Source organism: Panthera leo, chromosome A1 (genome assembly GCF_018350215.1).
Source record: "Panthera leo isolate Ple1 chromosome A1, P.leo_Ple1_pat1.1, whole genome shotgun sequence".
NCBI lineage: Eukaryota > Metazoa > Chordata > Mammalia > Carnivora > Felidae > Panthera > Panthera leo.
Genome location: NC_056679.1, coordinates 129,402,648 through 129,426,203, shown reverse-complemented (window position 1 = coordinate 129,426,203; position 23,556 = coordinate 129,402,648). Strand labels below are relative to the sequence as shown.

Below are 23,556 nucleotides of genomic sequence, written 5' to 3'. Positions count from 1 at the left end.
TTAAGAGACTTTATTTTTAAGTTTATTTATTTTAAAAAAAGAGAGAGAAAGTGATCAAGAGCAAGGGAAGGGGAGAGAGAGAGAGAGTGAGAGAGAGAGAGAGAGAGAGAGAGAGAGAGAGTGTCCCAAGCAGGTTCCGCATTGTCAGGGCAGAGGCCAAAGTGGGGTTTGAACTCGTGAACTGTGAGATCATGACTTGAGCTGAAATCAAGAATTGGACACTTAATCAACGAGCCACTGAGATGCTCCAAGACATTATTTTTTGAGATAAATATCAGGTTTACAAAAAGATTGAACCAGAGGTACAGATTTCCCATATACCTCATCTCTGCCCCACCCCCCGCCACATAGTTTCCCCTCTTATTAACATCTCACTTTAGTGTGGCCTATTTGTTACAATTAATGAAGCGATACAGACACATTATTATTAACTAAGTCGTTCACTCTTTGTGTTTGGGTTTTGATATATGCATAATGTCACATACCCACCATTACAGTATCATAGTATAGTTATGCTATGTATAGCTATATAGTATATAACTATATAGTATAGCTATATAGTATATATATATAGTATATATATATAGTATAACTATATAGTATATAACTATATAGTATAGCTATATCATAGAATAGTTTCCCTGCCTTAAAAATTCTCTGTACTGTACCTGTTCATCCCACCTCACCATCCCCGACCACTGCTAACCACTGATCTTTTCATTGTCTCCACAGTTTTACCTTTTCCAAAAGTCATACAGTTGGAGTCATACAGTATGTAGGCTTTTCAGACTGGCTTCTTTCATGTACAATTAGGCATTTAAAGGTCCTCCACACCTTTTCATGGCTTCACAGCTCATTTCTTGTTGGCCCTGAATAATATTCCATTGTCTGGCTGTATCACAGTTTCTGAATCTATTCACCTATTGAAGGACATCTTGGTTGCTTCCGATTTAAGGTAATTATGACTAACGCTGCTATAAACATTCATGCGGAGATTTTTGCAGAAACGTAAATTTTTTGTTTCATGTGGATAAATACCTAGAAGAAGCACGTTTCCTGGATTGTATGGTAAGAGTACATGTAAGTACTGTTTCCCAAAGAGGCCAAACCACTGTGCATTCCCACAGGCACCGAAGGGGAGTTCCTGTTTCTGTGCATCCATGGCAGCATTTAGTGTTGTCACTGTTTCTGATTTTAGCCATTGTCATATGTGGATAGTAGGATCCAGTATCCAGTGGTGTTGTTTCAGTTTGTGATTCCCCAATGACATATGATATTGAGCATCTTTTCACATATTTATTTGCTACCTGTATATCTTCTTTGGTGACATATCAGATCTTTGCCTTCCTTTTAATTGGGTTGTTTATTTTTACTGTCAAGTTTGAAGAGCTTTTGGTATCTTATGGTTATACCTTTAAATGATATTTGTTTTGCAAATGTTTTCTCCTGTTCAGAGGCTTGTCTTTAACTCGTACTTTTAATTTGCAGCTTCCTCGTGCAGAATGAGGTCGAACACCTTTTCATATTTCAAGGACCGTTTATATTTTTCTTCCTGTGTCTTGTGCTGTCGTATCCTTTGCTCCTTTCATGTTACTGACTTAACCACCCTAAGAAAATCTAACCATTATTTGATAATTGGATCATTAGCATGAACACGGATTGCTACACTACTGTGATTGTCCAAGCTGCTTTGCTCTCTTGGGCTCTTGTATCCGGTGTTTTGTTTTGTTTCGTTTTTTTCCTTAAGTTTCCTCTTTTCTCCCTAGGTTTTAGGATTAGTGCCATCACTTTTTGTTTCCTTCAAACATCTGTCTTTCAAAATCTCTGCTCCATCTTGTAATTGAGTTTCTGATACTTAAACAGTGTAATTTGTTATAATAGCCTGATTCGTGGGTCAATTTCCTAGGCCACGCAGCACATGGACTTTAGACATCTATTTTGGCCATTCGAGGGTCTTTGGCAGGCCCCACTTCTTGGCCTCCTTCAGAATATTCAGAATCATCCAGCAAATGAACTTCTAGTTCCAGCATTCTCTGCCAGGACACTGGAGGGTACTCATAGGGGAGAACCCTGAGTTAGGAGAGGGGCCCACATACTTCTATCTTACCAGACACATGAATATGATGGCCTTGAACTGGGCAGTTTGTTCTCACTCTCTAAAGCAGGAATGTGAACTTTTATTTCTGGAAAACTTTAAACAAATGAATTGCCAGTGGTATCTTCCTGTGGAGGTCCCTGCAAAACCTGTACACAGCATGCACATTTCTGTGTGGCTTTGTGACTTACACGGGAAGGGGACCCACTGCCGCTGCCATGGTGGCCCCACTCCCTCCCATAGATGGCAGTAAACACACTTTTTAGCACTTGTCTTCATCTTCCTAGGAAGTGGGCTCCTTCAGGGAAAGAAAATGAAATGCAGAATCTGTGTAGTAATAATTAGCACACGGAATCTAGTCATTTGAAAAATTGGCAAGAAGCCTTATTGAAGGAGGTAATAATAGTCATATTTTGCACTTCTAATAAGGCCTTTTATCTCTAGGCCTCCGAGAGCCTGTCTGAGTCATGTAAAGGGAAAAAAAAAGAAAGAAAGAAAAGAAACAGAAAAACCTGAGCTAGGTCAGAAGTCAGGAAACCAGGGCTCTGTTTGACATTCTGTAAGCCTCTGTCATCTCACAGTGAAGGCAGAGCGTCTCCCATGCATCAAAACACTAGGAATTTGTGCTGGTTAGAAAAGGAAAGGGGGCCGTGGGCCATGAGATAAATCCCACATTCCCAGTGTGTACGGAAAACATGCCTCTCTCAAAGTTGTTTTTCTGTGAAAATAACAATAGAGCTTTAAATACTTTGCCTCCCATAAACACACAGACAGCATTATTATTCACAGAGAGCTAGACAAATTGAGGAAGAGTTTTTCTATCCTCTTCCGTGTATCAAGGCGTAATTATCAGCACATCCTTGTATTTATTCCTATGAGGCTGGAATAAATACTGTTGCTGATGGATATCAGTCCTATGAACTCGGTATCATTCATTCTTTATCGCTGGCAGTGGTGGTTGCAGAAGAAAACAGCTCCAAACATGTATACACAGCAAATGCCTTAAATCTACAAGATACGGCTGTCCTCCTTGTCCCGCATTAAACCTGCATCTTCAATTTCCCACACAAACTCCAGATCTATTGAAATCTTGGAACATTAAAATTCTCCTTCATTGTTGTCAAGGTTTAGTAACTTGACAACCGGAAGACAGACTCCCTGACTGTTTGAGAGAATGTAGGTCTGTAAATAAAGAACAGCTTCTCCTGGTGCATTAAAATTTGCTTGAGGTTGGGCAGAAAGAATGCACGTTAGAATAACCACTCTTTGGCCGTGTGACTTTGACTTTGGGCAAGCGAATTAACCTCTCTGAGATCAATTTCTTCACTGTCGCAATTCCTGCCTCACAGAAGTTGACTTACAGATTAAATGAAATCATGAATATAAAAGCACTTAACATAGCACCTGTCACTCAACAGGTATTCAGTAACTATTGGTTATTAAAAAACAGATACACATACACATACAAACATATATACCTAACACACACACACACACACACACACACACACACACACACACACACACAGATTTCTACTGGGCTTTCCTGAGTCTCAGAGATTTAGGTAAATTGGTTCAAATCCCCAAATTCTGAACCCATCAGTCATCCTCACAATTCCTACAAGTTCATGACCTTACCTCCTCTTGCTTTCCTCCAATTCTCCTAAATCCAAAAGTCTGAGGTTAATTTGGTGCCCCGCTAGCTAGTACATGAAAAAAGTCCTGTCCTTTTACACAATCTGGTAAGTTGATCAGAGATTCACATTTGATAAGAGACGGGATCTTGTACCTCTCAGCTTTCTGTCATTTTCTGGCCTCCCCTCATGCCCACTATCTTCTGAAAAGTGCAGGCTTACAACATGAAACTCACACACCCATGTTGCCCTGTCCCTGGAAGCACAGCCCAGTCCTCCCCCATCCTCTGCAGCCACCTTTCAGGTGGAGAATAGTTCCAGCTGACCAAGTGAGTTGTGTCAGCCTCCTTGGAATCCTTGAAAATATAATTTCTTCCTTTTTCTTACCTTCTGGTTATTAATTCACTATAGAACTCAGTAGTTAAATTTTCCTAGATAATGCCATTTCCTTTATACTGTGGAACAGTCTATTCTTACACTTTTACATGTAAGAACATACATATAAACACAGTAACATTATTTCATACCCTAAGAGATATATCAGAAGCTATTCTTTTAAGGATTACTTAGGGTTTTTGATTTTTTTTTCTTTTTAGAATTTTAAATGTTTGTATGCAAAGATTTTCCATTCATTGAATTCATCCTTTTCTGATTTTTTCTCTACCCAGAACACAACTTCATCTTTTCCTGGTGGTCCAGTCATCAGTATACATAATTGTGATGATGCTTTGCCCTCTGGGAATATTGATTGCTCTGTACAGGGCTATTTGCCCCTGTACTAGATAACCTCAGCTTCTTGTGTGTTTAGAGTTGCTGTGTCTGGATGTTGGGGTTTTCCCCTATTCTATTGTCTCTTTGTCTCTTTTGCTCGTATTAACGTACACTGTCTCCAGAAGTAATTCTTCCCTCTGCAGTCTCCTGTCTCAAGATTGATGAAAACATGGCAAACATTAAGGTGGTTTCAAAGTCAAAACCACTGGCAGAGAATCCCTTGTATCACCTGTCCTGTGAACAGACCGTGTGAGCCTTGCTACACAGACCTCCTTCTAGATATGCTAAGTGGCTCCACCATTTTTTGCTGAGCTCTTCTAGTTTCTGGCTAGACTTTAGATTATTTAAATCCTATAGAAAATGAGCTGAGAGGAGCGAAAGCTTTTGCTATATTGTTTTTCCAGTGATCTCATTTTAAAATCCCAGATCAATGACATCTGAGGGTTGAGATCCAGTTGATTCCCATGGACACCATATACCAGGGAGCACTTGCTCTGACTGGTTGGGGCCCTGGCCAAACCAGTTGTAAGCTTTGGTTTACAAATGGTTTGTAAATTGTGAATGTCAGCCTGGGGCATACTACTCTAAGACTTAAGGAAGATTTAATATAATGAAAATTTTAAATCAAAATATTTCCTATGAAGGCAAAAATAATCACCAACCAGAGGACATAAGTAAGGCCAGACTATTTTAGGTGATCAGATTATATTCTCATTACCATGATGCATAGTCCAATGTAAGAAAAAAGTTTTCTTTTCTTCATGCCCTCCCTCCTTCTGTCTTTCCTCCTTGCCTCTCCCCTTTTCCCTTTCTTTATATACAAATCAGTGATTCTCTCTTTTTTTTTTTTATAGATGGCAGGAAAATTTTTTTTACCAAAATGCTTTCATTTAGGCTGAGACAAACTATTTAATAAATGCCAGTAGCAAGAAACTTTTTCCTTTCTAACTTTGAGAGTAACTATGCGAATTTAAAACAATGTACTATCTCGCAGAATTTTCACATTATGAACCTGTTTCTCCAAGAGTTTCACATTGTTAACACTTGAGAATTAAGCTCCCCCCATGATGTTCAGTATACACTTAGGAATCCTCTCTCTTGTTGTGCTCTGGGGACAAGGATGACGGCAAAGGGATGCTACATGACCATTGGTACAGGGTACGGTATGTAACAGGGACAGTGGCCACGGGAGATGCTGGAAGTCCACCCCACATGGGCAACATTCCTGAAAAGGTCCCCCCTTGCAAGTTATACATGCATACTCTATACACTTGTCTCTCAGGCAATATGTCACAGCAATACAGTTACGGGATGGACCGCCTGAGTTAAAATTCTGACCTCAGGGAAGTCACTTAACCTCTCTGTGCCTCCATTTGTTTATCCTTAAAAAGTAGATAACAGCGCTTCCTTCACAAGGTGGCTTTGAAGTTACTGGAATTGATACATATAAAATCCCTAGAACAAAGCCCAAAGCACAGTAGCAGTATCTCAGTGTTTGGTTTTTGTTTTTTTTAATTGTGTTCAGGATGTGGACTGAGGCCCTCTAGAATGAGCCAGTGTAGCTGTCACATGGATTTTTTAATTTTTATTTTAAAAAATTTTTTAATGTTTATTTATTATTGAGAGACAGAGACAGAGCATGAGCATGAGAGGGGCAGAGAGAGGAGACACAGAATCTGAAGGAGGCTCCAGGCTCTGAGCTGTCAGCACAGAGCCTGATGCAGGGCTCAAACTCACAAACCCAGTGAGATCATGACCTGAGCCGAAGTCAAATGCTTAACCGACTGAGCCACCCAGGCGCCCCTCGCATGGATTTTTAAGAGCTTGTGTACTGGAATCCATCTCCCGTGATTCTGGCATCCACTCTCTGGCATCTCAGCGGCATGACCTTGAGCAAATTGCTCAAGCACTCTAAGCTTTAGTTTCCTTGTCTGTAGATGCGGTTAATTATAACACCTTCCTCATCGGGCTGCTATGGAAATGAAATGTATGTAAAAAACCCACAAGATGCCTGGCACATAGAAAGTGCTCCACAAATGTTAGCCAAGGAGATGTTAAGAGAGGAGGAGGGTGTCAAAGACACAAGGACTTGTCTACTGAGAAATTTTAAAAGGCAATTTTCATATTTCCCCTTGGGGAGCAGGGGAGCCAGCCAGAGCTGTTTTTTGGGAACTGAGGGACATAGCTCACATCGTTGTTTCTGGGCTTAGTTGGAGGATGAGGAGGAGAGCAACTGAAAGCGAAACGAGCCTTGGGGCCCCAAATTTTGTAGGTACTCAAGTTGAAACATCTCCAGAATGGGAGTCTGGGGATTTACCCTGCAACCTCTGACCGAGAGCAAAGCCCCTAAACCAGGGAGATAAATAAATAGCCCTGGTACAGGACTCAGGTCAAAGAAGACAAGAGCCTGGAAGAAAGTAGGGTTCTACTGTCTGGGTTTTCTTTTAATTCTCAAGCCTATTTTCCTGAGAGAGGCCAGGGGAGGGCGACTGGGATGGTTTAGCTTCCATTCTGCTACGTCGTTCACCTTGGAATGTCTTCTTTCCTTTTCCCTGGAACATTCCTATCTCCCTTTCAAGGCCAGGTTCAACTGTCTCTCCAGAAGGCCAGTCCTCCCTAGCTGCACTGTCTGTTACGGAGGCAGGAGAGGTTGTGGAGGGTCCGTGACATTTTGGAAATAGCTACTTACCTCGGACTCCTGGGATTTCTATTTGCCACAACACACCCTGTGAATTTTTGCATCTGCTGTGACTTGTCGTCCTTCTAAGTGCCTGGATGGAAATGGGAAGACAAGGAACAGACAACTGTAGGTTTTCTAAGAATTTGAAGGTCTGTGTCAAGCAATACGGCTTTGTTTTCTGCCCGGTATTGATTGTGAAGATCCGATGGCAAAATGGGAGCTGTTTGAGAATAGAGACCCTGCCTTCCTGACCTGTGACTGATGCCCAGCATTTGACACCTAGTGACTTGTCTTCTGAGACTGACGCTGTCCAACAGTACGATTGGGGTCAAGTCCCTGTACACCCTGAGCCCAAAACTATCTCTGTCACTGTCTCCCATCTTCCAAATATAGCCCTCTCAGGTCATGTGAATCTAGTCCACAACACTTCCTAATATTATTCTTGTCTGCAGACAACTGCAGACAACACCCACCCTCACCTCCTCCCAAATATATCCCTGTCCTTGGCCCACCCTGTTTCTCTTGTACCTTGCTTCTGATGTCTCTTCCTAACTCATTCAAGTTCATCAACACTCCTTTTAAAATGCTGTCCACGGAACTGAACTCATTCTCCCCTCCTCCGGCCTGCTGCCCTTCTGCCTTCTCGTCTCTTTGTTAATTGAACCAGCCGTCATTCACGCCGGCTACTTCGCGCTCCGTTACCGCACCTCCTCCATCATCTCCCCCACTCGCCTCCCGTCAGGCACTAAGTCCTATTGATTGTTCCGACTAAATATTGAACAACTATAGTAGGTATTCAGACAGTATGTGGTGAAGGAATATAAATGAATAAAATTCATCACTTTACATTCATTCCTGCTACTTCTGCCTTGAGCGAGAGTTTTGCTTGCTTTGCTTTTATTTTTAAAAATTTCAAATGTACAGAAAAGTTGAAAGAAATTGTGATGAACATCCATATACTATTCCCCTAGATTCATCAACTGTTTACATCTTGCCTCAATTTCTTCATTTCTCTCTCTCCCTCCCCAACACACACACACACACACACACACTTGCAAAAATGTGCTGACAAATGATTTGAAAATTAGTCGCAGGCATTGTGACATATCATCTTTAAACACTGCAGCACACATCCCCTAAGAAGAATGAAATTCTCCCTAGGAAACAAGTTATTTCCCAGAAATAGCTTTAGGTCCATGACTTCCATGAGATCACATGCAAAATGTGGAACCTATGAGACGTTTTCTGGAAAGGAAGTTCACAGCGGGCCCCACCTCCAGTATCTCCCTCTCTAACCCAAGTAGGCCAGCAGTCTGGTCAGTTGTGGGGGTTTAGCCACCTTGGACTAGTACTAACTCGGAAGCTACCTAAAATACATTTAATGGCTTCCTCCTATTGGCTGCATGAGAAAGTTAAGGTTTCTTAGCATAACACCAAGAACTTTTGCGATCGTGCTCCTGAGGACATTTCCAGTCTCATCTTCCACAGCTCTCTGCTCCCCAAAGGAAACTGGCCACATGTCTCCACCCCAGTCATGCTCTGAGCTAAACCTCAACCCACCCCCACTTCCTACCCACTTCCTGTCTTGGCAAATTTCTACTTTCCTTTCAAAACCCAACTCTGAGTGGCCACTGCCTCTGAGAAGTCCTCTCCCACCTTCTCCCCAGTTGTTTCTCCTAACATTTACATAGTTGTTATATTATTTATTGCTTCCATAGCTTCATGATCAGTGATATTGTGAAGCACTCAATGTACAAGTAAGGAGATGCATGATGAAAGGGTCACACGGCCTGTGCCAACTGCCTGGACTCCCCATTCTCCTGCCACCCAATTCTCTGAGGCACGTTTGCACACTGACTCCGATGGGCTCTCCTGGTCTTGGACCCTGGATTTGCCTTCACCAAAGGCTTTTCTGTCTCTCCTCTTGTGATGCTCTTGGCTCCTGTAATTTTGGCAGATGACTTCACATCCACATCCGGACAGCCCCTTGGCTGTCCAAATTCAGCCACTTGAAAAGACAAACCTGCATCCAGACACGGTAAAGATTCCACAAGGTTTAGAGAGGCACAGATACCAGGAAGTGAGTATCTGTCCAGGCACTGAAACACCAGGAAAAACATGAGACAGAATCAGTTCCAAGGCTTCATGAAAAAGTACGAAGCTGAACTGCAGGGCTGCAGCTACTGAGAACAGATATGAGGCTACGGAGGGGGGAACCATAAAAGCTGGCATCAGGAGCAGTGGGAGGCACCCTGGCAGCACCCCTGCACCGAGATGGGGATAGAGAGCACAGGCTCGAGGCTGTGTTCTTCGAGTTTTCTAGGGTGACTGGCTGTGCCTTTCCAACTCTGGTACTGACACTCCGAAGCTAGAAATCAGATCCTGAGTTGCAAGGTAGCAAGCAGCTGGCCTTCTGGCTGGAGTCCAGGTCTGCAGCCCAGGTGAGACACCTGCGTTGCATTACTCCAAAGCAGAGTGTGGTCACGTGAAACAGAGCAATGGGTTGGACAGGGAGGGGTGACCGTTCTGCCGTGGGTCTAAACGCTTGCAGGAGGGGCTGCCAAAAAGAATAACGCAGGAGGGGTTGAGGAGTCAGAAGAGAGGGGTTGGAACATCCTGGTGAGCCTCCAGCTTCCCCAGGGAGCAGCACCCCAGCAACCATGGGCCTGTGCTGGGAAGCTCAAAGGCTGCTAAGCTCTGTGCTAATGTCAAGGCGGACCTCAGCTGGCAGCGCCCTCCTCCTCCTGCTTCCCTGGTGGGTCGGCCCCTGTGGGAGGTCAGCCTATCTGCTTTCAGAAATGTGGCTGCCCCCAGCCCGTGTCCCACTTTGGTTCTCTTCTCCCCCAGCAGGAGCGCCTGGGCCCCGGTGAGCGATGGTTCTGAACGGATTCAATCCCCTGTGCTCCAATCGGAATGCATTACCAGGCAGGGCGCGTCAGCTTGGCGATTTGGCTTCGACAATAAATCTCCTTGCTTTCATGAGTTTAAATCAGACTTTAAAACATAGCCCTTAATGTTCTTTTAATGCAGTTTTCTTCTGAATGAGTTCCCTTTAGGTCCAGTCCTTGTCATTAATACACTCTCTTGGCAAATGAAGGAGGGCTTCTTCGAGGAAAACCCTGCCAGTTTAGGAAACCAGTTGAATTGCCTTGGTGATGCCAGGAGCCTCTTTTGCATTTTACAAGGACACTTGAGAAAACAAAACTCTCTGACCGTAAATTTAATTTTCTCTTGACAGCCTCAGTGTCTCTGTAGCCCCATAAGTTATCCATTACTTCTTTCTTCTGTAATTAAAAATCAAGGGGGGAAATGTACAGGATTAACAAGTTCTAATTTTCATTGATGAGCTCTAAGAGCTTATCAATAATGGGATCAGAAAAGCCGCTTCGCCTAAGCTCTATTTTTCTAGGGTGTCTGATTTTGATGGAGAATCTCCCTTAGGGTGGAAAGTGCTGGCTTTCCAAGGAGTCCCATTGCCAAAGTCAGGAAGAAGGGGCAGGGCAGGCTGAGTAAGTCGTTAGCAGGAGTGAGCAGAAGAGTGGCCTGGGCTTGCAACTTTGACAGACTCAGCATTTGGGCTCCGGGGAGCTGATTACAGGGAAAAATTAAACAGGCTGTCTTTCACACACATGTTCCTTTTCTATGGATGGCTTCTGCAGAAAAGGAGCTTGCATGTATCTGCTTAGGAGGAAGAAAGATATTTCCAATTAAAAGAATATTGGTGGTAATTCCTTTTGAGTTATGCGTTTATAGATAGAAGTGCTTTATCAGGGGATGGGGACATCCATCCTGTTTATCACCCACAGGGATATAGCTGAGCATGGGTTTCTCCAAGAGACACTGAGCTGATCCATAGCATCTGGGCTGCGTCATTTCAAAAGCTGTGACACGCAGGCTCCCAGTGAATGTGACAAGCATGTGACAGGAATGAGCTGTTTAATTGACACATGCAGGTTCCACAAAACTTCCAAACAATCAGGTGCATAAATATTTCAAGCCAGAATTTTTTTTTAGGATAGGGCAAGTGACACGTAGGAGCAGGAGCTCAGCCTCTGGCTTTGAGGTTCTTCTGTAGGAGAACCTGTTCTGCAGAAGAACAAAATTCTCTAATATGTTCAACAGGGGTTGGGCTTATGAGTTTCAAGAAGAACATGGATGATTTGGTTCCAAAGCTTTCTTGCTTAGAGCTGGAAAGTTCAGGCTATCTCTGGAGACCAAAAAAACACACAGGATAGCAGAAAGGGCCAGCAGCCGAGGATTCTATCAAAGTGATACCAAGTTGGCTCCTGCCACAAAGAACTTCTTAAACTAAGACTAGAGAGTCATAGACTACTGAGTTGTCCACTTTCAAGAGGTTACTTTTCTGAGTGTCCTGGCAGCCTTCCAGCAAAGCATCCCTCCTTCCACCAGCAAGAACAGGCTGTACTACAGCAAAGTTTAGGTGCCAAGAACAGTCTCATCTATAGACTATTGGAGGCATTAACACCTGTTAGAAGTGATAATCTCACTCTACTCAAATGGTTGTGTTTGAATAGAGGGGTCAACCCTTATCAGCTGTGTGACCTTGGGCAAATTACTTAACCACTCCGAGCCTCTATGTTCTTTTCTGTAAGATAAAGATGATTTTAGTCTCATTTCATAGTTATTATGAGGATTAAATGAGTGAATATAAGTAAGTCATGCAGAACAGTGCCCAGCATGTAAGAGACACTCAATAATTGTTAACAACTTAAATATTATACCATCAAAGCATAATATTTCAGATCTTACTAAAGGCAGTATGATTGGCTTCTCACAGCTCTCTCCAACTCTATGATGTTTATTTATTTTTCAGAGACAGAGAGACAGAAGACGAGCAGGGGAGGGGCAGAGAGACAGGGAGACACAGAATCCGAAGTAGGATCCAGGCTCCCAGCTGTCAGCACAGAGCCCGATGCAGCACTCGAACTCACAAACCTTGGGATCATGACCTGAACCGAAGTCAGATGTTTAACCGACTGAGTCACCCAGGCACCCCTCCAACTCTATGACTTTAAACAGCAAGACGGCCCAGCCCACTGTTTTAAAAAAGTGGGGTGACTTTGGTGGTATCCAAGATGATCTTTGGAGGTTGTGTGGATGGACATTCTTAATAACTATGCATTTACTATGTATCGGGAAAAAATATCAAGTCCATTATTCTTTAAACATTGCTGATCCAATTGAAGATAAGGCTTTTAAAAAGTGAACATGTGCTATGCAATATGGACAAAATCATAATGACACTTGAGCTGAATCTTAAAGGGTAAGTAGGAGTGGCAGAGGGAATGCCTAGCAGGGGGACTGTCTGTGCAAAGGACTGGAGAAAATTCAGCATAATAGCAAGGAAGAGAGACGGGACTGGAGAGGGAATAGTTAGAACATGGAGGGCCTTATATGCCATGTTAACAAGGCCCCCAGGTGATGGGAAATGTTAATGGATGGGGCTCAAGGGGACTTAAAGAAGGAAGATGGTTAGGACACTTGCCAATTAAGAGATGAGGAGGATGGGAGTGGAAGCAGTGGTTGCACAGGAAATGACAGAAGCAGGTGCAGTCAATACACCTTTGAAAGGTAAATGCTCAAGATTCTATCTGGACATCCAAATAGCTGCTGTGCTTACAAAAAACCTGGGATTAAGGCGGTTGGTGAGAAAGATGATCTCTGACTGATGGCAGAGTAAATGGGATCAATTTAGTTTGGGACTTTGGTTTGAGTTCCCTTTAGCAGACATATCTGGACCAAAGTCTAATTCAAAGTCCATGGGAGGTAAGTAAGTGGAGATTCAGGGTGCTGGCTGGCTACTTGTTCAAGTGTAGTTAAGATGGGGAGAAGGTAGACCACGGACAGCTCTGGGTCAAGGAGTGGAGAACCTTGAGTATGCCTGACAGGCTGACAATGAGGAACCAGTAGAAGCAATGGGGAAGCTAAAGCTTGGCAGTGCCTTGGAGTCCCTGGGCTGACCTCATTGGTGTCCTCAGGGTGACTGTGAGTCTTTAAGCACTTACACATGCTTTTGTCTTGGCCTGTCTCTATCTCCCAGCCCACTCTGGCCAGCCTCCCATTGCTTCTGTCTATCCCTCCTTTCCTCCTTCATTCAGCAAATATTTTCTGAGCATCTATAATATGTTCCAGGGGCCAAGAGACAAATCATGGGGCACGTATTCTAGTGAAGGGAGGCAATCAACAAAACAAAAAGTAAAATGTGAACTGCACAGGATGGTGATAAGTGTTCTTGATAAAAAATAAGGCAGGAAAGGAAGAGAGGGATTGCCTTGTTGGGTGAGGGGTAGGAATAGCAATAACAAGTAGGGAGATCAGGAAAGACATCATGGAGAAGGCGATATTTGTGTACAGATCTGGAGGAGATGAGGGACGGAGGGATATAAATATCAGGGGAAAATACGTTCTTCCTAGAGGGAATGGTGATACCAAATGCCCTGAGTTAGGAACAGCACAGCGACCTCCCCCTCCGGAAGGTGTCCAAGGTGACACTGAAGAATCAGCACACATGTCATCAAGACTCCATCCAGGTGGAGTTTGTAACTCATTGTCTTTGTATCCAGGACAATCAGCACTTAGCCTTGACTATGACACAATTTTAAGTGAGCTACCATTTCACTGCTTATTTCTTCTTTGGCTCCTCATCCTTCTTGACCTCAAGCAATTGCTCCAGGGTGTACCCATTCATGGGACCCACCTTCCTCCAAACCCATGGAGAGAACCTAGGGAGCATAACATTCTTTCAACTTTTTGGTAGCAATCTGGTATGGTCTACACCATATTGCTAGCTGGGTTTCCAGTCTGGAGCTAGGATTTAGGAGCAGTGAATGACACCAGATGGAGAAATCCCAGGATCAGAGGTATAGGCTGAACGGTAGGACAGTGAAACACAAATTCTAGTAGCAAAGGAAAGGGCAGGTGTCCCCTGTTCTGAATCTGGAAATCATTCTGGAGCACTGGTTCTGTCCTGTGGGAGAGGCCAAGCAAGGAATAATGACTGGTGGTTTTAAGATCAAGTATTCACAAAGTCAATTCAGCAAAGGTTGGCAAGCAGGGCAACTTAAGTAACCAAGAAGATGACTTAGGAACATGCTGGTAGGCCAGTGTGTTAGAGTAGGGTCAGCAGCAGATATGGGGGAAACCCAAGTTCAGGGTCAGGAAATGCATTCCCACTGCACCTGAAACTCAGACAGGACGTGGTTCTGGCTTAATGGAACTTGGATCAGGCCTAACTCAGTGATGAGCCAGAGAGTCACTGGCTTGAGATCCTTCAATCCCCTGCCTAGAGACAAAACTGGTTCCAGAGTCTTGGCTGGGGCCAACCTTAATTGTGGGATTAAATGGCTCCAGCTTTGAAAACTGGGATGGCCACATCCCAGAACCCAGCCAACTCTTAAAAACATATGAACAATTTAATTGTTGGCTCCAATTATTTGCCAGTTCCTTTAACCCCACTTTTGCCACAGCTAACTCTTGAAGGAGAAAACTTCATGGCCTCGTCTTTAAACTTGGCCATGTTACTTGCTTTGACCAAACAATAAGTGGGTAAAAGTGTGTCGGTTCCAAGCCTAGGCCTTAAGAGGTCTTGTACATTCTTACCTGCCCTCTTGAACTTCTGCCATCAGCATAAGAAAAACAGACACTGACTAGTCTGCTGGTCCCAGGAGGATGGAGACATGAGGAACAGAGCTGCTCTGGCCGCTGCAAACTGAAGCACAGCTACCAGTCGAGCCCAGTCTACACCGGCAGAGCCCAGATGACCTGCAGACACAGGAGCAACAATGCGTGATTGTGGTTTTAAATTGAAGACAAGGACCAAACAACATTTTGCCTCAAGGTGCCTAGCACGGTGTTCTGCTCCCACAACCTCAAAATTGACTTGCTGCTTTCATGTGAGATGCTCACTGGACCTCAACTGGACATCTGAGTTCTTCATGACAAGGGGAAATCTAGACACTTCCATGAAAGTGACAGAAAGTAAAAAGCCACAAGGCAGTTTCCTTAGACACGAGGGGCAATGACCAAGCTTGGTGTCCTGTGCCTGCCCGTTGCACAGTCACAATATCTGAAGGAGAACACTGAAGGTCTATAGTAGTTTGGGACTCACAAAAAATAATTCATTATGCATAATGGTGATGTTGGCAGTGCATGCCAAATGGTTAAATCTAATGTAGCATACAGTTTCATTAAGGCACAACAAAATTAATCTATCCCTTCCCACCAGGAGGTTTAAACAAAAGCAATGGGGAAGGAGCTGCATGTAAAAAGCAGCAATTCATTAATGAAATGAAGACATGTAAAATAATTAGGCTTATAACAAGAGATTAGAGAACTAAATTAACCCTTCTGTTTACTTTGCACAGGATGCAACAGAGAACTTGGGCAAACCTTAAGTTATTATGGAAATGTCACCTCCAAAGATTAGCCTGGTGGACTCCCATGGAAGGAGTCACCTGTGTTAGTCCCCAGTATAGTAACTTGGTTGGTCAGAGTTAAAACCAAATCTGTGAGGTATTCCTGCTTTGGTCCCAGAGACATGAAAGAAAGCAGGTACAGCCATGGGGTTGCAAATGAAACAGTTAATTAAAAAAAAAAAAGTAGGGGTTTGATGTTGACATGCTGTATGCTAACTTGGGTAATTAATAATATTGAAACGAAGGGGCCAATCTAAACCAATGGTGGGCTGAAGCTTTCCTCTGCCTGGTTAGTAACGATAAGCCAAGGGGGACAATTGAGCTCCTTTTCTTAATAACTCCCAAGTCCTCATCTGCATGGGGGAGTGGTGGGAATGAGAACCTGTCCATGTGATGGAGTAAAATTCAGCTCAGGACAAAACAGACTGGGGAATGGGGTATGTACATCCTAGCAGGCACCTTCCCGGCCCAGGAGCCCAAGGCTGAAGCTTTTGAACTTGACCCTGGCTTCTTGCATCTTGGCTCCCTAATTTAAGGGCTATAGGACAGATTTGCAAGCTTGGGTTTCCCCCACTGGTTCGAACTCTTCCATGTGTTGTTGGAAGAAGTCTAGACTCTAAATGCATTTATATTGTAAATCTGGACTCTGTGTATCCTGTCACTGAGACTGGGGACATGCCAAGAGCTGGGAAAGGATGACCATGGTAAGATTGCACACCAAGGCTTTGATGAGGAGACAGCTAGAAGTGCCATGCCCAAGGGACACTGTCAGTGAGGGGTAAGAGGGCAGCAGGACATGGCCTAACCTGCTGACTCAAGCCAGATATTTTGGATAAATATAGGAATAATGCCCCCTTTAGGATGCCATCCACAGTGGCAGCCCCACAAAGGACAGCCTGGCCCAGACCAGGGTATACAGTTCCCCAGAAACCCCACATGCTATGCCCAAGGCCACAGATGCTCGTGTCTCACACACACTGGTGACACCATCTCTTGTCAGCTTGCCTTATGCTGATGAAAAGCAGTGGCCATTAATTCATCCTCTTTTTTTAAAACTTTATTTATTTTGAGAGAGAGAGAGTGTGTGTGTGTGTTGCAGGGGAGAGAGAAAGAGAATCCATGGGGCTCGAACTCATTAACTGTGAGATCATGACCTGAGCCAAAATCCAGAGTTGGACACTTCACATACGAGCCACCCAGGTGCCCCAACATTAATTCATTCTACATGATGAAGTGAGGATCAGAGCCTTGTGTGATATACTGAGAATCAAAATTAACTTTTCCTTGGCACCCGGTTGGTGACCGGTGATCTTCTGACATTATCTTGTTTCATCACCCAGTGTCAAAGGTATTGTGTTCCATTTTCCAGATCAGTAAACTGAAGCTGTCACATTAAGGAGATAGGCTGAAGTCATTTTAAAGAGGGCTATAACTTTTGAAGTTTTTGCAGATATACAAATCATCCTCTACGGCACCTTCCCAAACTATCTGGAGAGCAGAGCAAATAAAATCATTGTGTGCCAGGGCTGGGGGGCTAGGGAGACCAGGGATAAGGTACCTCAAAGACAGTTGCAGTGACCTCTGAAAACTCTTTGTGCGGGTGAGTATGGAAAATGTGACTTTATGGCGCTCCCCTTTCCCACCCCAGCCTCACCGGGAGTGGGAAGCTAAGCAAGCCATGGGGAGGAGTTAAGAGGAGAACATGGTTGGACAAACTCCTAGGGCTACTGGAAGAAATCTGAGGCCTGTTTTTCTGAAGAGGCCCAAGTGAACAACAAGCATCATTTCCTATCTAAAAGTAGGGCAACTGCTTCAATACAAGTATCTTTAATAAAGGATATTTGACTTTCTGGAATTTCTGTAGAAACAGGACGATCCTACTTGAGCAATTTCGGAAAGAACTGAATTCTCGTCCTCTTGTGTGTCCCCCATGAATTCAGAAAAGCTATCTTTATAGCATTGGGTCTCTCCACACACAGCTCTCCAGACCCTCCCAAGCCAGAGAGAAAAGAAAGCAAGTATAAAGGAAAAAAAGACACCCTGTTTTTTCCTCTTTGAAGTTCTTGATGCTCATTCCTATTCTCCAGCTTATCCATGAGCTCCCTTTCCATTCATTCATTTGTTCATTCATTCAGTGCTTATCTAGGTGCCTACCATGCTAGACATAGGGCAGGGCTCTTCTCTCGTGGTACGTATTTGTCACAATAACCTGGGAGGAGGGCACTGTTACCTGCTTTATGAGTGAGCTCACTGAGGCACAGAGGAGCTGAATGGTTTCCCCACACATCCAGGTTCACAGATGTTGGAGCCAGCCTGTGAACTCAGGGCTCTCCAGCTCCCTTCCACACACATACTGTTTTCCTTGCCCCATATATTCAGCCATCGTTTTTGCTAGAAATTTGCCATTATCATCCCCGGGAGAGAAGGCATTTTCCCCCATTACTCATATATTCAAATTGAGGTCCTAGGGTCATTCTGGAATAAATGAGTACTTAGAACCCCCTTAGACTGTTGATATCTTTATTAATCTTTAGTAATCTACTTTGCCTGCAGAGCCACACTCCAATTTCCAATGCTAAGTAGAAAGTCTCTCGAGAGAGGTGTTGTGTCCTTGATGGTACTTTAAACAAAGAAATCAAATTGTAAAACGCTGATCTGTGAATAGAAGATGCCCAGAGCCTAGCATAGTGTCTCGTACATGTTACGTGTTTAATAAGGTTTTGATGTGAATGAACAAGTGAATGAAGGAACAAATGAATGACTCTGAAACGTACCCAGGGCTTCTCTGGTCTCCTCAGGTCACTGGCATCAACACAGACTTGCGTGGGATGTGGATCAACAGCACACAAGCCATGTGGCACTGTCCTGCTCTAAAGGTAGCCTACAGTTGGGGTACAAAGTACACAGTTCATTTGTGGAAATGCTTCTTTGTAGCCTTTGTCTGAAATTCCCCACAAAGGTTGGTGGAATTTGTTTTTAGGATTACCTGACAGGCATTAAAAGCAATTGACTTCAGAGCAAATACTGAAAAGTCACTTTGTTCACTATCATCGATTTAATGGGGATCAAAAGAAAATTGGGTGTGAATGTCATTTTTACAGAAACTTTTCTTTATTTATGGAAGATGAATAAATCTCCATTCTATGACCCACTTCTTAACTAATTACATTAGATAAAGGTGGGAGGAATTATGGAGCTAGTGATTTGCAAGTGTTCAAACTCTTGAGGAAACAAAACGTGTATGAAGCTGAACACTTCAAAATATATACATCAATAAGAGTGGATCCTTCGTACCTAAATTCTGTGGAAGTGGTTAAGACCCGAGGTCAAACTGAAAGATTTTTCTTTTCAAATGTTTTCCTCCTAATCAGCCTCCTCTTCCCATTCCCCAAATCTTACTCTAATCTCCTGGGTCTTAGGCTCCTTGAACAGAAGGGGACGTACAGTCAAGCACATTCGGAAGGTATTCTTCATTTACCTCCTAGTGGATTGGCACTCTGAGTCATGATGTCTTTGGGGCCATTTTGTTACTGTCTCTGCCCGTCCCGGTTCTGCAGTACCACCTGCTTTGGATTCTTGCAGTGGCTCTGAATAGCACTCCAGGGGAGTGTCAAGAACACTTGAGAAATCCCCAGACTTAACCAAGACACCTCCCCTCTTCTGTCAGTGGCTCTGGATCAGGTCCCTCCAATGAAGACGTTTTGGTAATTTTAGTTTCAGTTGAAGTTCTAATTTGTGCTTGGGTCGAGTTCTAGCTAGAAAAGCTTTCTCTTTACTACTTATGATGAGAGGACAGTCAGTTACCTAAGAGGTGTGATTAGAAAGGTGTCAAAGTACCTGAAGAAAAGAAATGCTCTTCTTCCACACCTGGAGCTCTTACTTTTGGGTGACCTATGTTAAATTGCGGATGCCTTGGGTTGGTGGCATATTAAGTTGGGTGTTACAGGGGCGCCTCGGTGGCTCAGTTGGTTAAACGTCCGACTTCAGCTCAGGTCATGATCTTGCGGTCCGTGAGTTCGAGCCCCGTGTTGGGCTCTGTGCTGACCGCTCAGAGCCTGGAGCCTGTTTCAGATTCTGTGTCTCCCTCTCTCTCTGACCCTCCCCCGTTCATGCTCTGTCTCTGTCTCAAAAATAAATAAACGTTAAAAAAATTTTTTTTTAAAAAAGTTGGGTGTTACATAATTCTGTCATCCAATTTCCAATCTCTGAATATGTTTGAAATAGGGGGGAAAAATCTAAGCTGGTTCTGCAAATAATCTCAAAAGTGAGTTTGAAAAGAATTTTGAGTGATAGAATATCACCTAAGTGGGGCCTCCAAAGTGGCTATTTGAAAGAATGATAATTACTGGATGTGAAAGTTTTGATATGTTAAAAAAAAAGATCAACATAAGTTTTTGGTGTCTTTTTTAAAAACATTTTTATTACTAGGTTTTTTTTTTTTTTTTGAGAGAGAGAGAGAGAGAGAGAGAGAGAGAGAAAGCACGCACACATGCAAGTTGGGGAGGGGCAGAGAAAGAGAGGAACTGGGAATCTAAAGCGGGCTCTGCACTGACAGCAGAGAGCCCAGTGACGGGCTCAGACTCATGAACCACAAGATCATGACCTGAGCCGAAGTCAGATGCTCAACCAACTGAGCCACTCAGGTGCCCCTAGTTTTTGGTATCTTTGATGCAACTTTTCATGCTCAGAAAAGATTATTCAGAGGGTTACTTTTGTTTCCAAAATTAATACTTCATTTATTAAGGTTATACTTTCAAATACATTTGGTTTTTAAGTTCAACTTCCAAATATTATTTCAAAATCAAGAAAATTTTAATACTTGATTTTAAGGGGGCATTTGATTAATTTTTTGTCTGATTTACAAATTATTAAAATCCTTTAGAAACTTTAAATGGAGTATGTAAATTTTTCATATATTCAATTTTCTTTTTAAGCACACCCTTTGTCCAACCAGCAAACCCATTTTTCTAAAAAGTTTTAGCTTAAAATCACAAAACTACTCCTGTTAAATTGGAATTATAACCCTGTCCTAGTATTCTAATAAGCTAAATTCTGTTAATCATTACAAGTTTCCCCAAATACTAAATATGCACATATTACTCAGAAACACCCAAATATTAATATTATGAGATTGGTTTTCTTTAAAAATATGTATTTAATTGAAAATGTTCCTGGGGTTAAGAGATGCATATCCACTAAGGAAAGAATTATGTTGTTACAAACAATTTCACAAGCGGTTTTTAGGACTACATTTTTAACTGAATTAGGTTACTTAGTGATTAAAGAGGCCATCAGCCAGGACACCAACCATATTTGTGTCTATGACATTGACGGGCCACACAAAGTCTCTATCAAATTTATAGTTGCTTTGTCCACCCTTGCCAAATGGCAACATCATATCATTATCTTATATCTGACTTTTAGAGTCTCCAATCACTACATCTTACTTGACCACTTGCATTGATTCAACTTCTCTCTTTACTGTGTCATTATATATACATAGAGATAGACATATCAAATTATTCATGTTAGAGCCACAAGTCAAAGAGATATTTAAAAACATGTTCTTGGGGCGCATGGGTGGCGCAGTCGGTTAAGCGTCCGACTTCAGCCAGGTCACGATCTCGCGGTCTGTGAGTTCGAGCCCCGCGTCGGGCTCTGGGCTGATGGCTCAGAGCCTGGAGCCTGTTTCCGATTCTGTGTCTCCCTCTCTCTCTGCCCCTCCCCCGTTCATGCTCTGTCTCTCTCTGTCCCAAAAATAAATAAAAAAAAAAGTTGAAAAAAAAAAAAAAAAAACCATGTTCTTGAATCTCATCATTTTATCTAATTCTGTGGTCATTGTTTTAAAGTTAGGTCATGCCAATGAAAAAAATCAATCAGAATATTTTATTGTTATGCCTTATCAATACCCACGAGTGTTGACCTTTCTGATTTCATCCTAGGAAACTCTAATGTAAGCTAACTCCCAAGACCTCCCTGCAATACATACACTCACTTGGCCCACATGGGACTTTGGCTTCCTTATACCACTGCTGCAGGAGGTTGGACACTGTTTCTGATATCCTGGGGTTCATGAAGATTTCCCATGTTACCATCATTAGGCAAATTGCTTAGCTCCCATGTGGATGTTGCTTGGTACTTCACTAAGTCGGACACAAGGTTATGTCATGAGTCGGGGAGGCAGTAGATCTCTTCAGAGCCTGCATTTCTTCATGTGCTGTTGCAACATTCAGGGCATTTCTAGGCAAAATCAGGAGGCAAGTGAAATGTTCTGTTTTCTGGAATTCTCTTTCTTCCCGGGTTCTCGTCTTCCAGAGAAAGCCTCTGTCTGTGGTTACCTCTAATCTATTAGGAGAGAACAATTTGGCTACCTGCACTAGAATTCTGGTTGATAGCAGTCAGGGGGCAAATGAGGGGACATGAGAAACCCTAAAAGGATAATGAAGTTAGAGAGCATAGCAGAACTCTTCTCGGAGCCGAAGAAAGCTGCTCAGCAGAGAGGACTAATGTGCTGGTAGTGGTCAATTAAAGGAATGGGGCAGGAAAGACTCAGTATCGTTCTGACAAATCGGGTAAGACACCAAAGTCACTCTGAGCAGTGCTCAGGAAAATTCAAAATCACTTCCTTCTTCTTCCCAGAACTTAGTCTTTGGATCAGTTTGGTGTCCTTGACTGTCTCTCCCCTAAAGTAGCTTCCTTCAAGGGAGTGCCTGTGTCCTTCATGTGAACCACCATCAAGAGGCCCTACCCAACAGTCACCAGACCTGTTCCGACAGGGATGAATGTGCAGCTGTAAATAGTCCATCACCGTAAGGCCCCCACTGCTCCATCTTGCACCTTACCCAAAGACGAGCCAAGATGAAGTGGGCTGTCTAGAAAAGCTGATCATTTTCCCTCACATGCCTGAGGTATCTGATAACTCGGTGACAATAAAATAGAGAAAATTCAACTGCAGAAGTAAGAGTTTGTGATGTGGGTAGGCCATTCTTATGCTTGGAGGCCCCAAGATGTTTGATATTTGAATATTCCCATATTGCACACTAAAGATATTATTTTTTCTAATTGTTTGTTACAGATCTATCAGAATGTTACTGATTTGGGTATATTGATCTTGCTGAGCTCTTATTACTTAATAGTTTCCACGGTAGACATTACAAGGTCTCCCTGAGCATTCAAAAATAAAACAAAACAAAACAACAAAACGAAACCAACTACACGTCCCAGGTCCCTTACAGTTAGGCAACACGTGACCAGCTGTAACCAATGACATGCGGGTGGGAGTCCCACATGGGTCTTCCCAAAAGGGTCACTGGCAAGCTAAAGAAGTGAAAATCTCCTGCGTGATTTTCTCTCTCTCTTCTGCTGAAACAGGTGTGGACACCAAGCGTTGAGGGGGCCACATGTCTGTTGATGAATCACACCACATGGTGGAGAGTCACTCAGAACGTCAACACACTGCAAGAGAAGGAAGCAAACTGCTGCTGTGTTCAGCCCGTGATCTTTCAGGATGGTTACCACAGCGTAACCCAGTCTCCATCTACTAATCCAGTTTGTCTCTAGATTCCCTTGGACTTTTTTTATACGGACCATTATAGCAGCTATGAATAATGAGTTTTTGTTTCTTCTTTTCTAATTCTTAGCTAATTAAATTTTCATGAATACCAACCTTAACAATTAATGAAGTTGACATAATGTTGCATTTTGTAGATCTTTAATTAAACATTTATTAATTTTGATTTGCAGTTTTCCTTTGTCTTCTTCCAGGTCTCAGACATTTTCTGGGCCCTCAAACAGCTGACAGGCCCCAGGCCCGGTGCTAAGAGGGCCTAAGGGTTAACAAGGCCACAGTGAGGCTGGCTGTCACTTGGGGAACTTACCAGCTCAGGAGCCTGAAGGTCCACAAGGAACTAATCTAAGAGAAGCACAGAGAGCCATCACTTA

The 23,556-nt window shown here is 43.1% G+C and overlaps 1 long non-coding RNA gene across 1 annotated transcript; it reads right to left on the bottom strand.

Moving 5' to 3' along the window:
- Positions 1-8,770: 8,770 nt before the first annotated feature.
- LOC122220457 lies at positions 8,771-23,134 on the bottom strand. The gene is made up of 4 exons (XR_006202861.1): positions 21,605-23,134; positions 18,390-18,496; positions 14,801-14,962; positions 8,771-10,464 (listed from the first exon to the last, which is right to left on the bottom strand). It is a non-coding gene; the product is annotated as an uncharacterized LOC122220457 (long non-coding RNA).
- Positions 23,135-23,556: the final 422 nt, after the last annotated feature.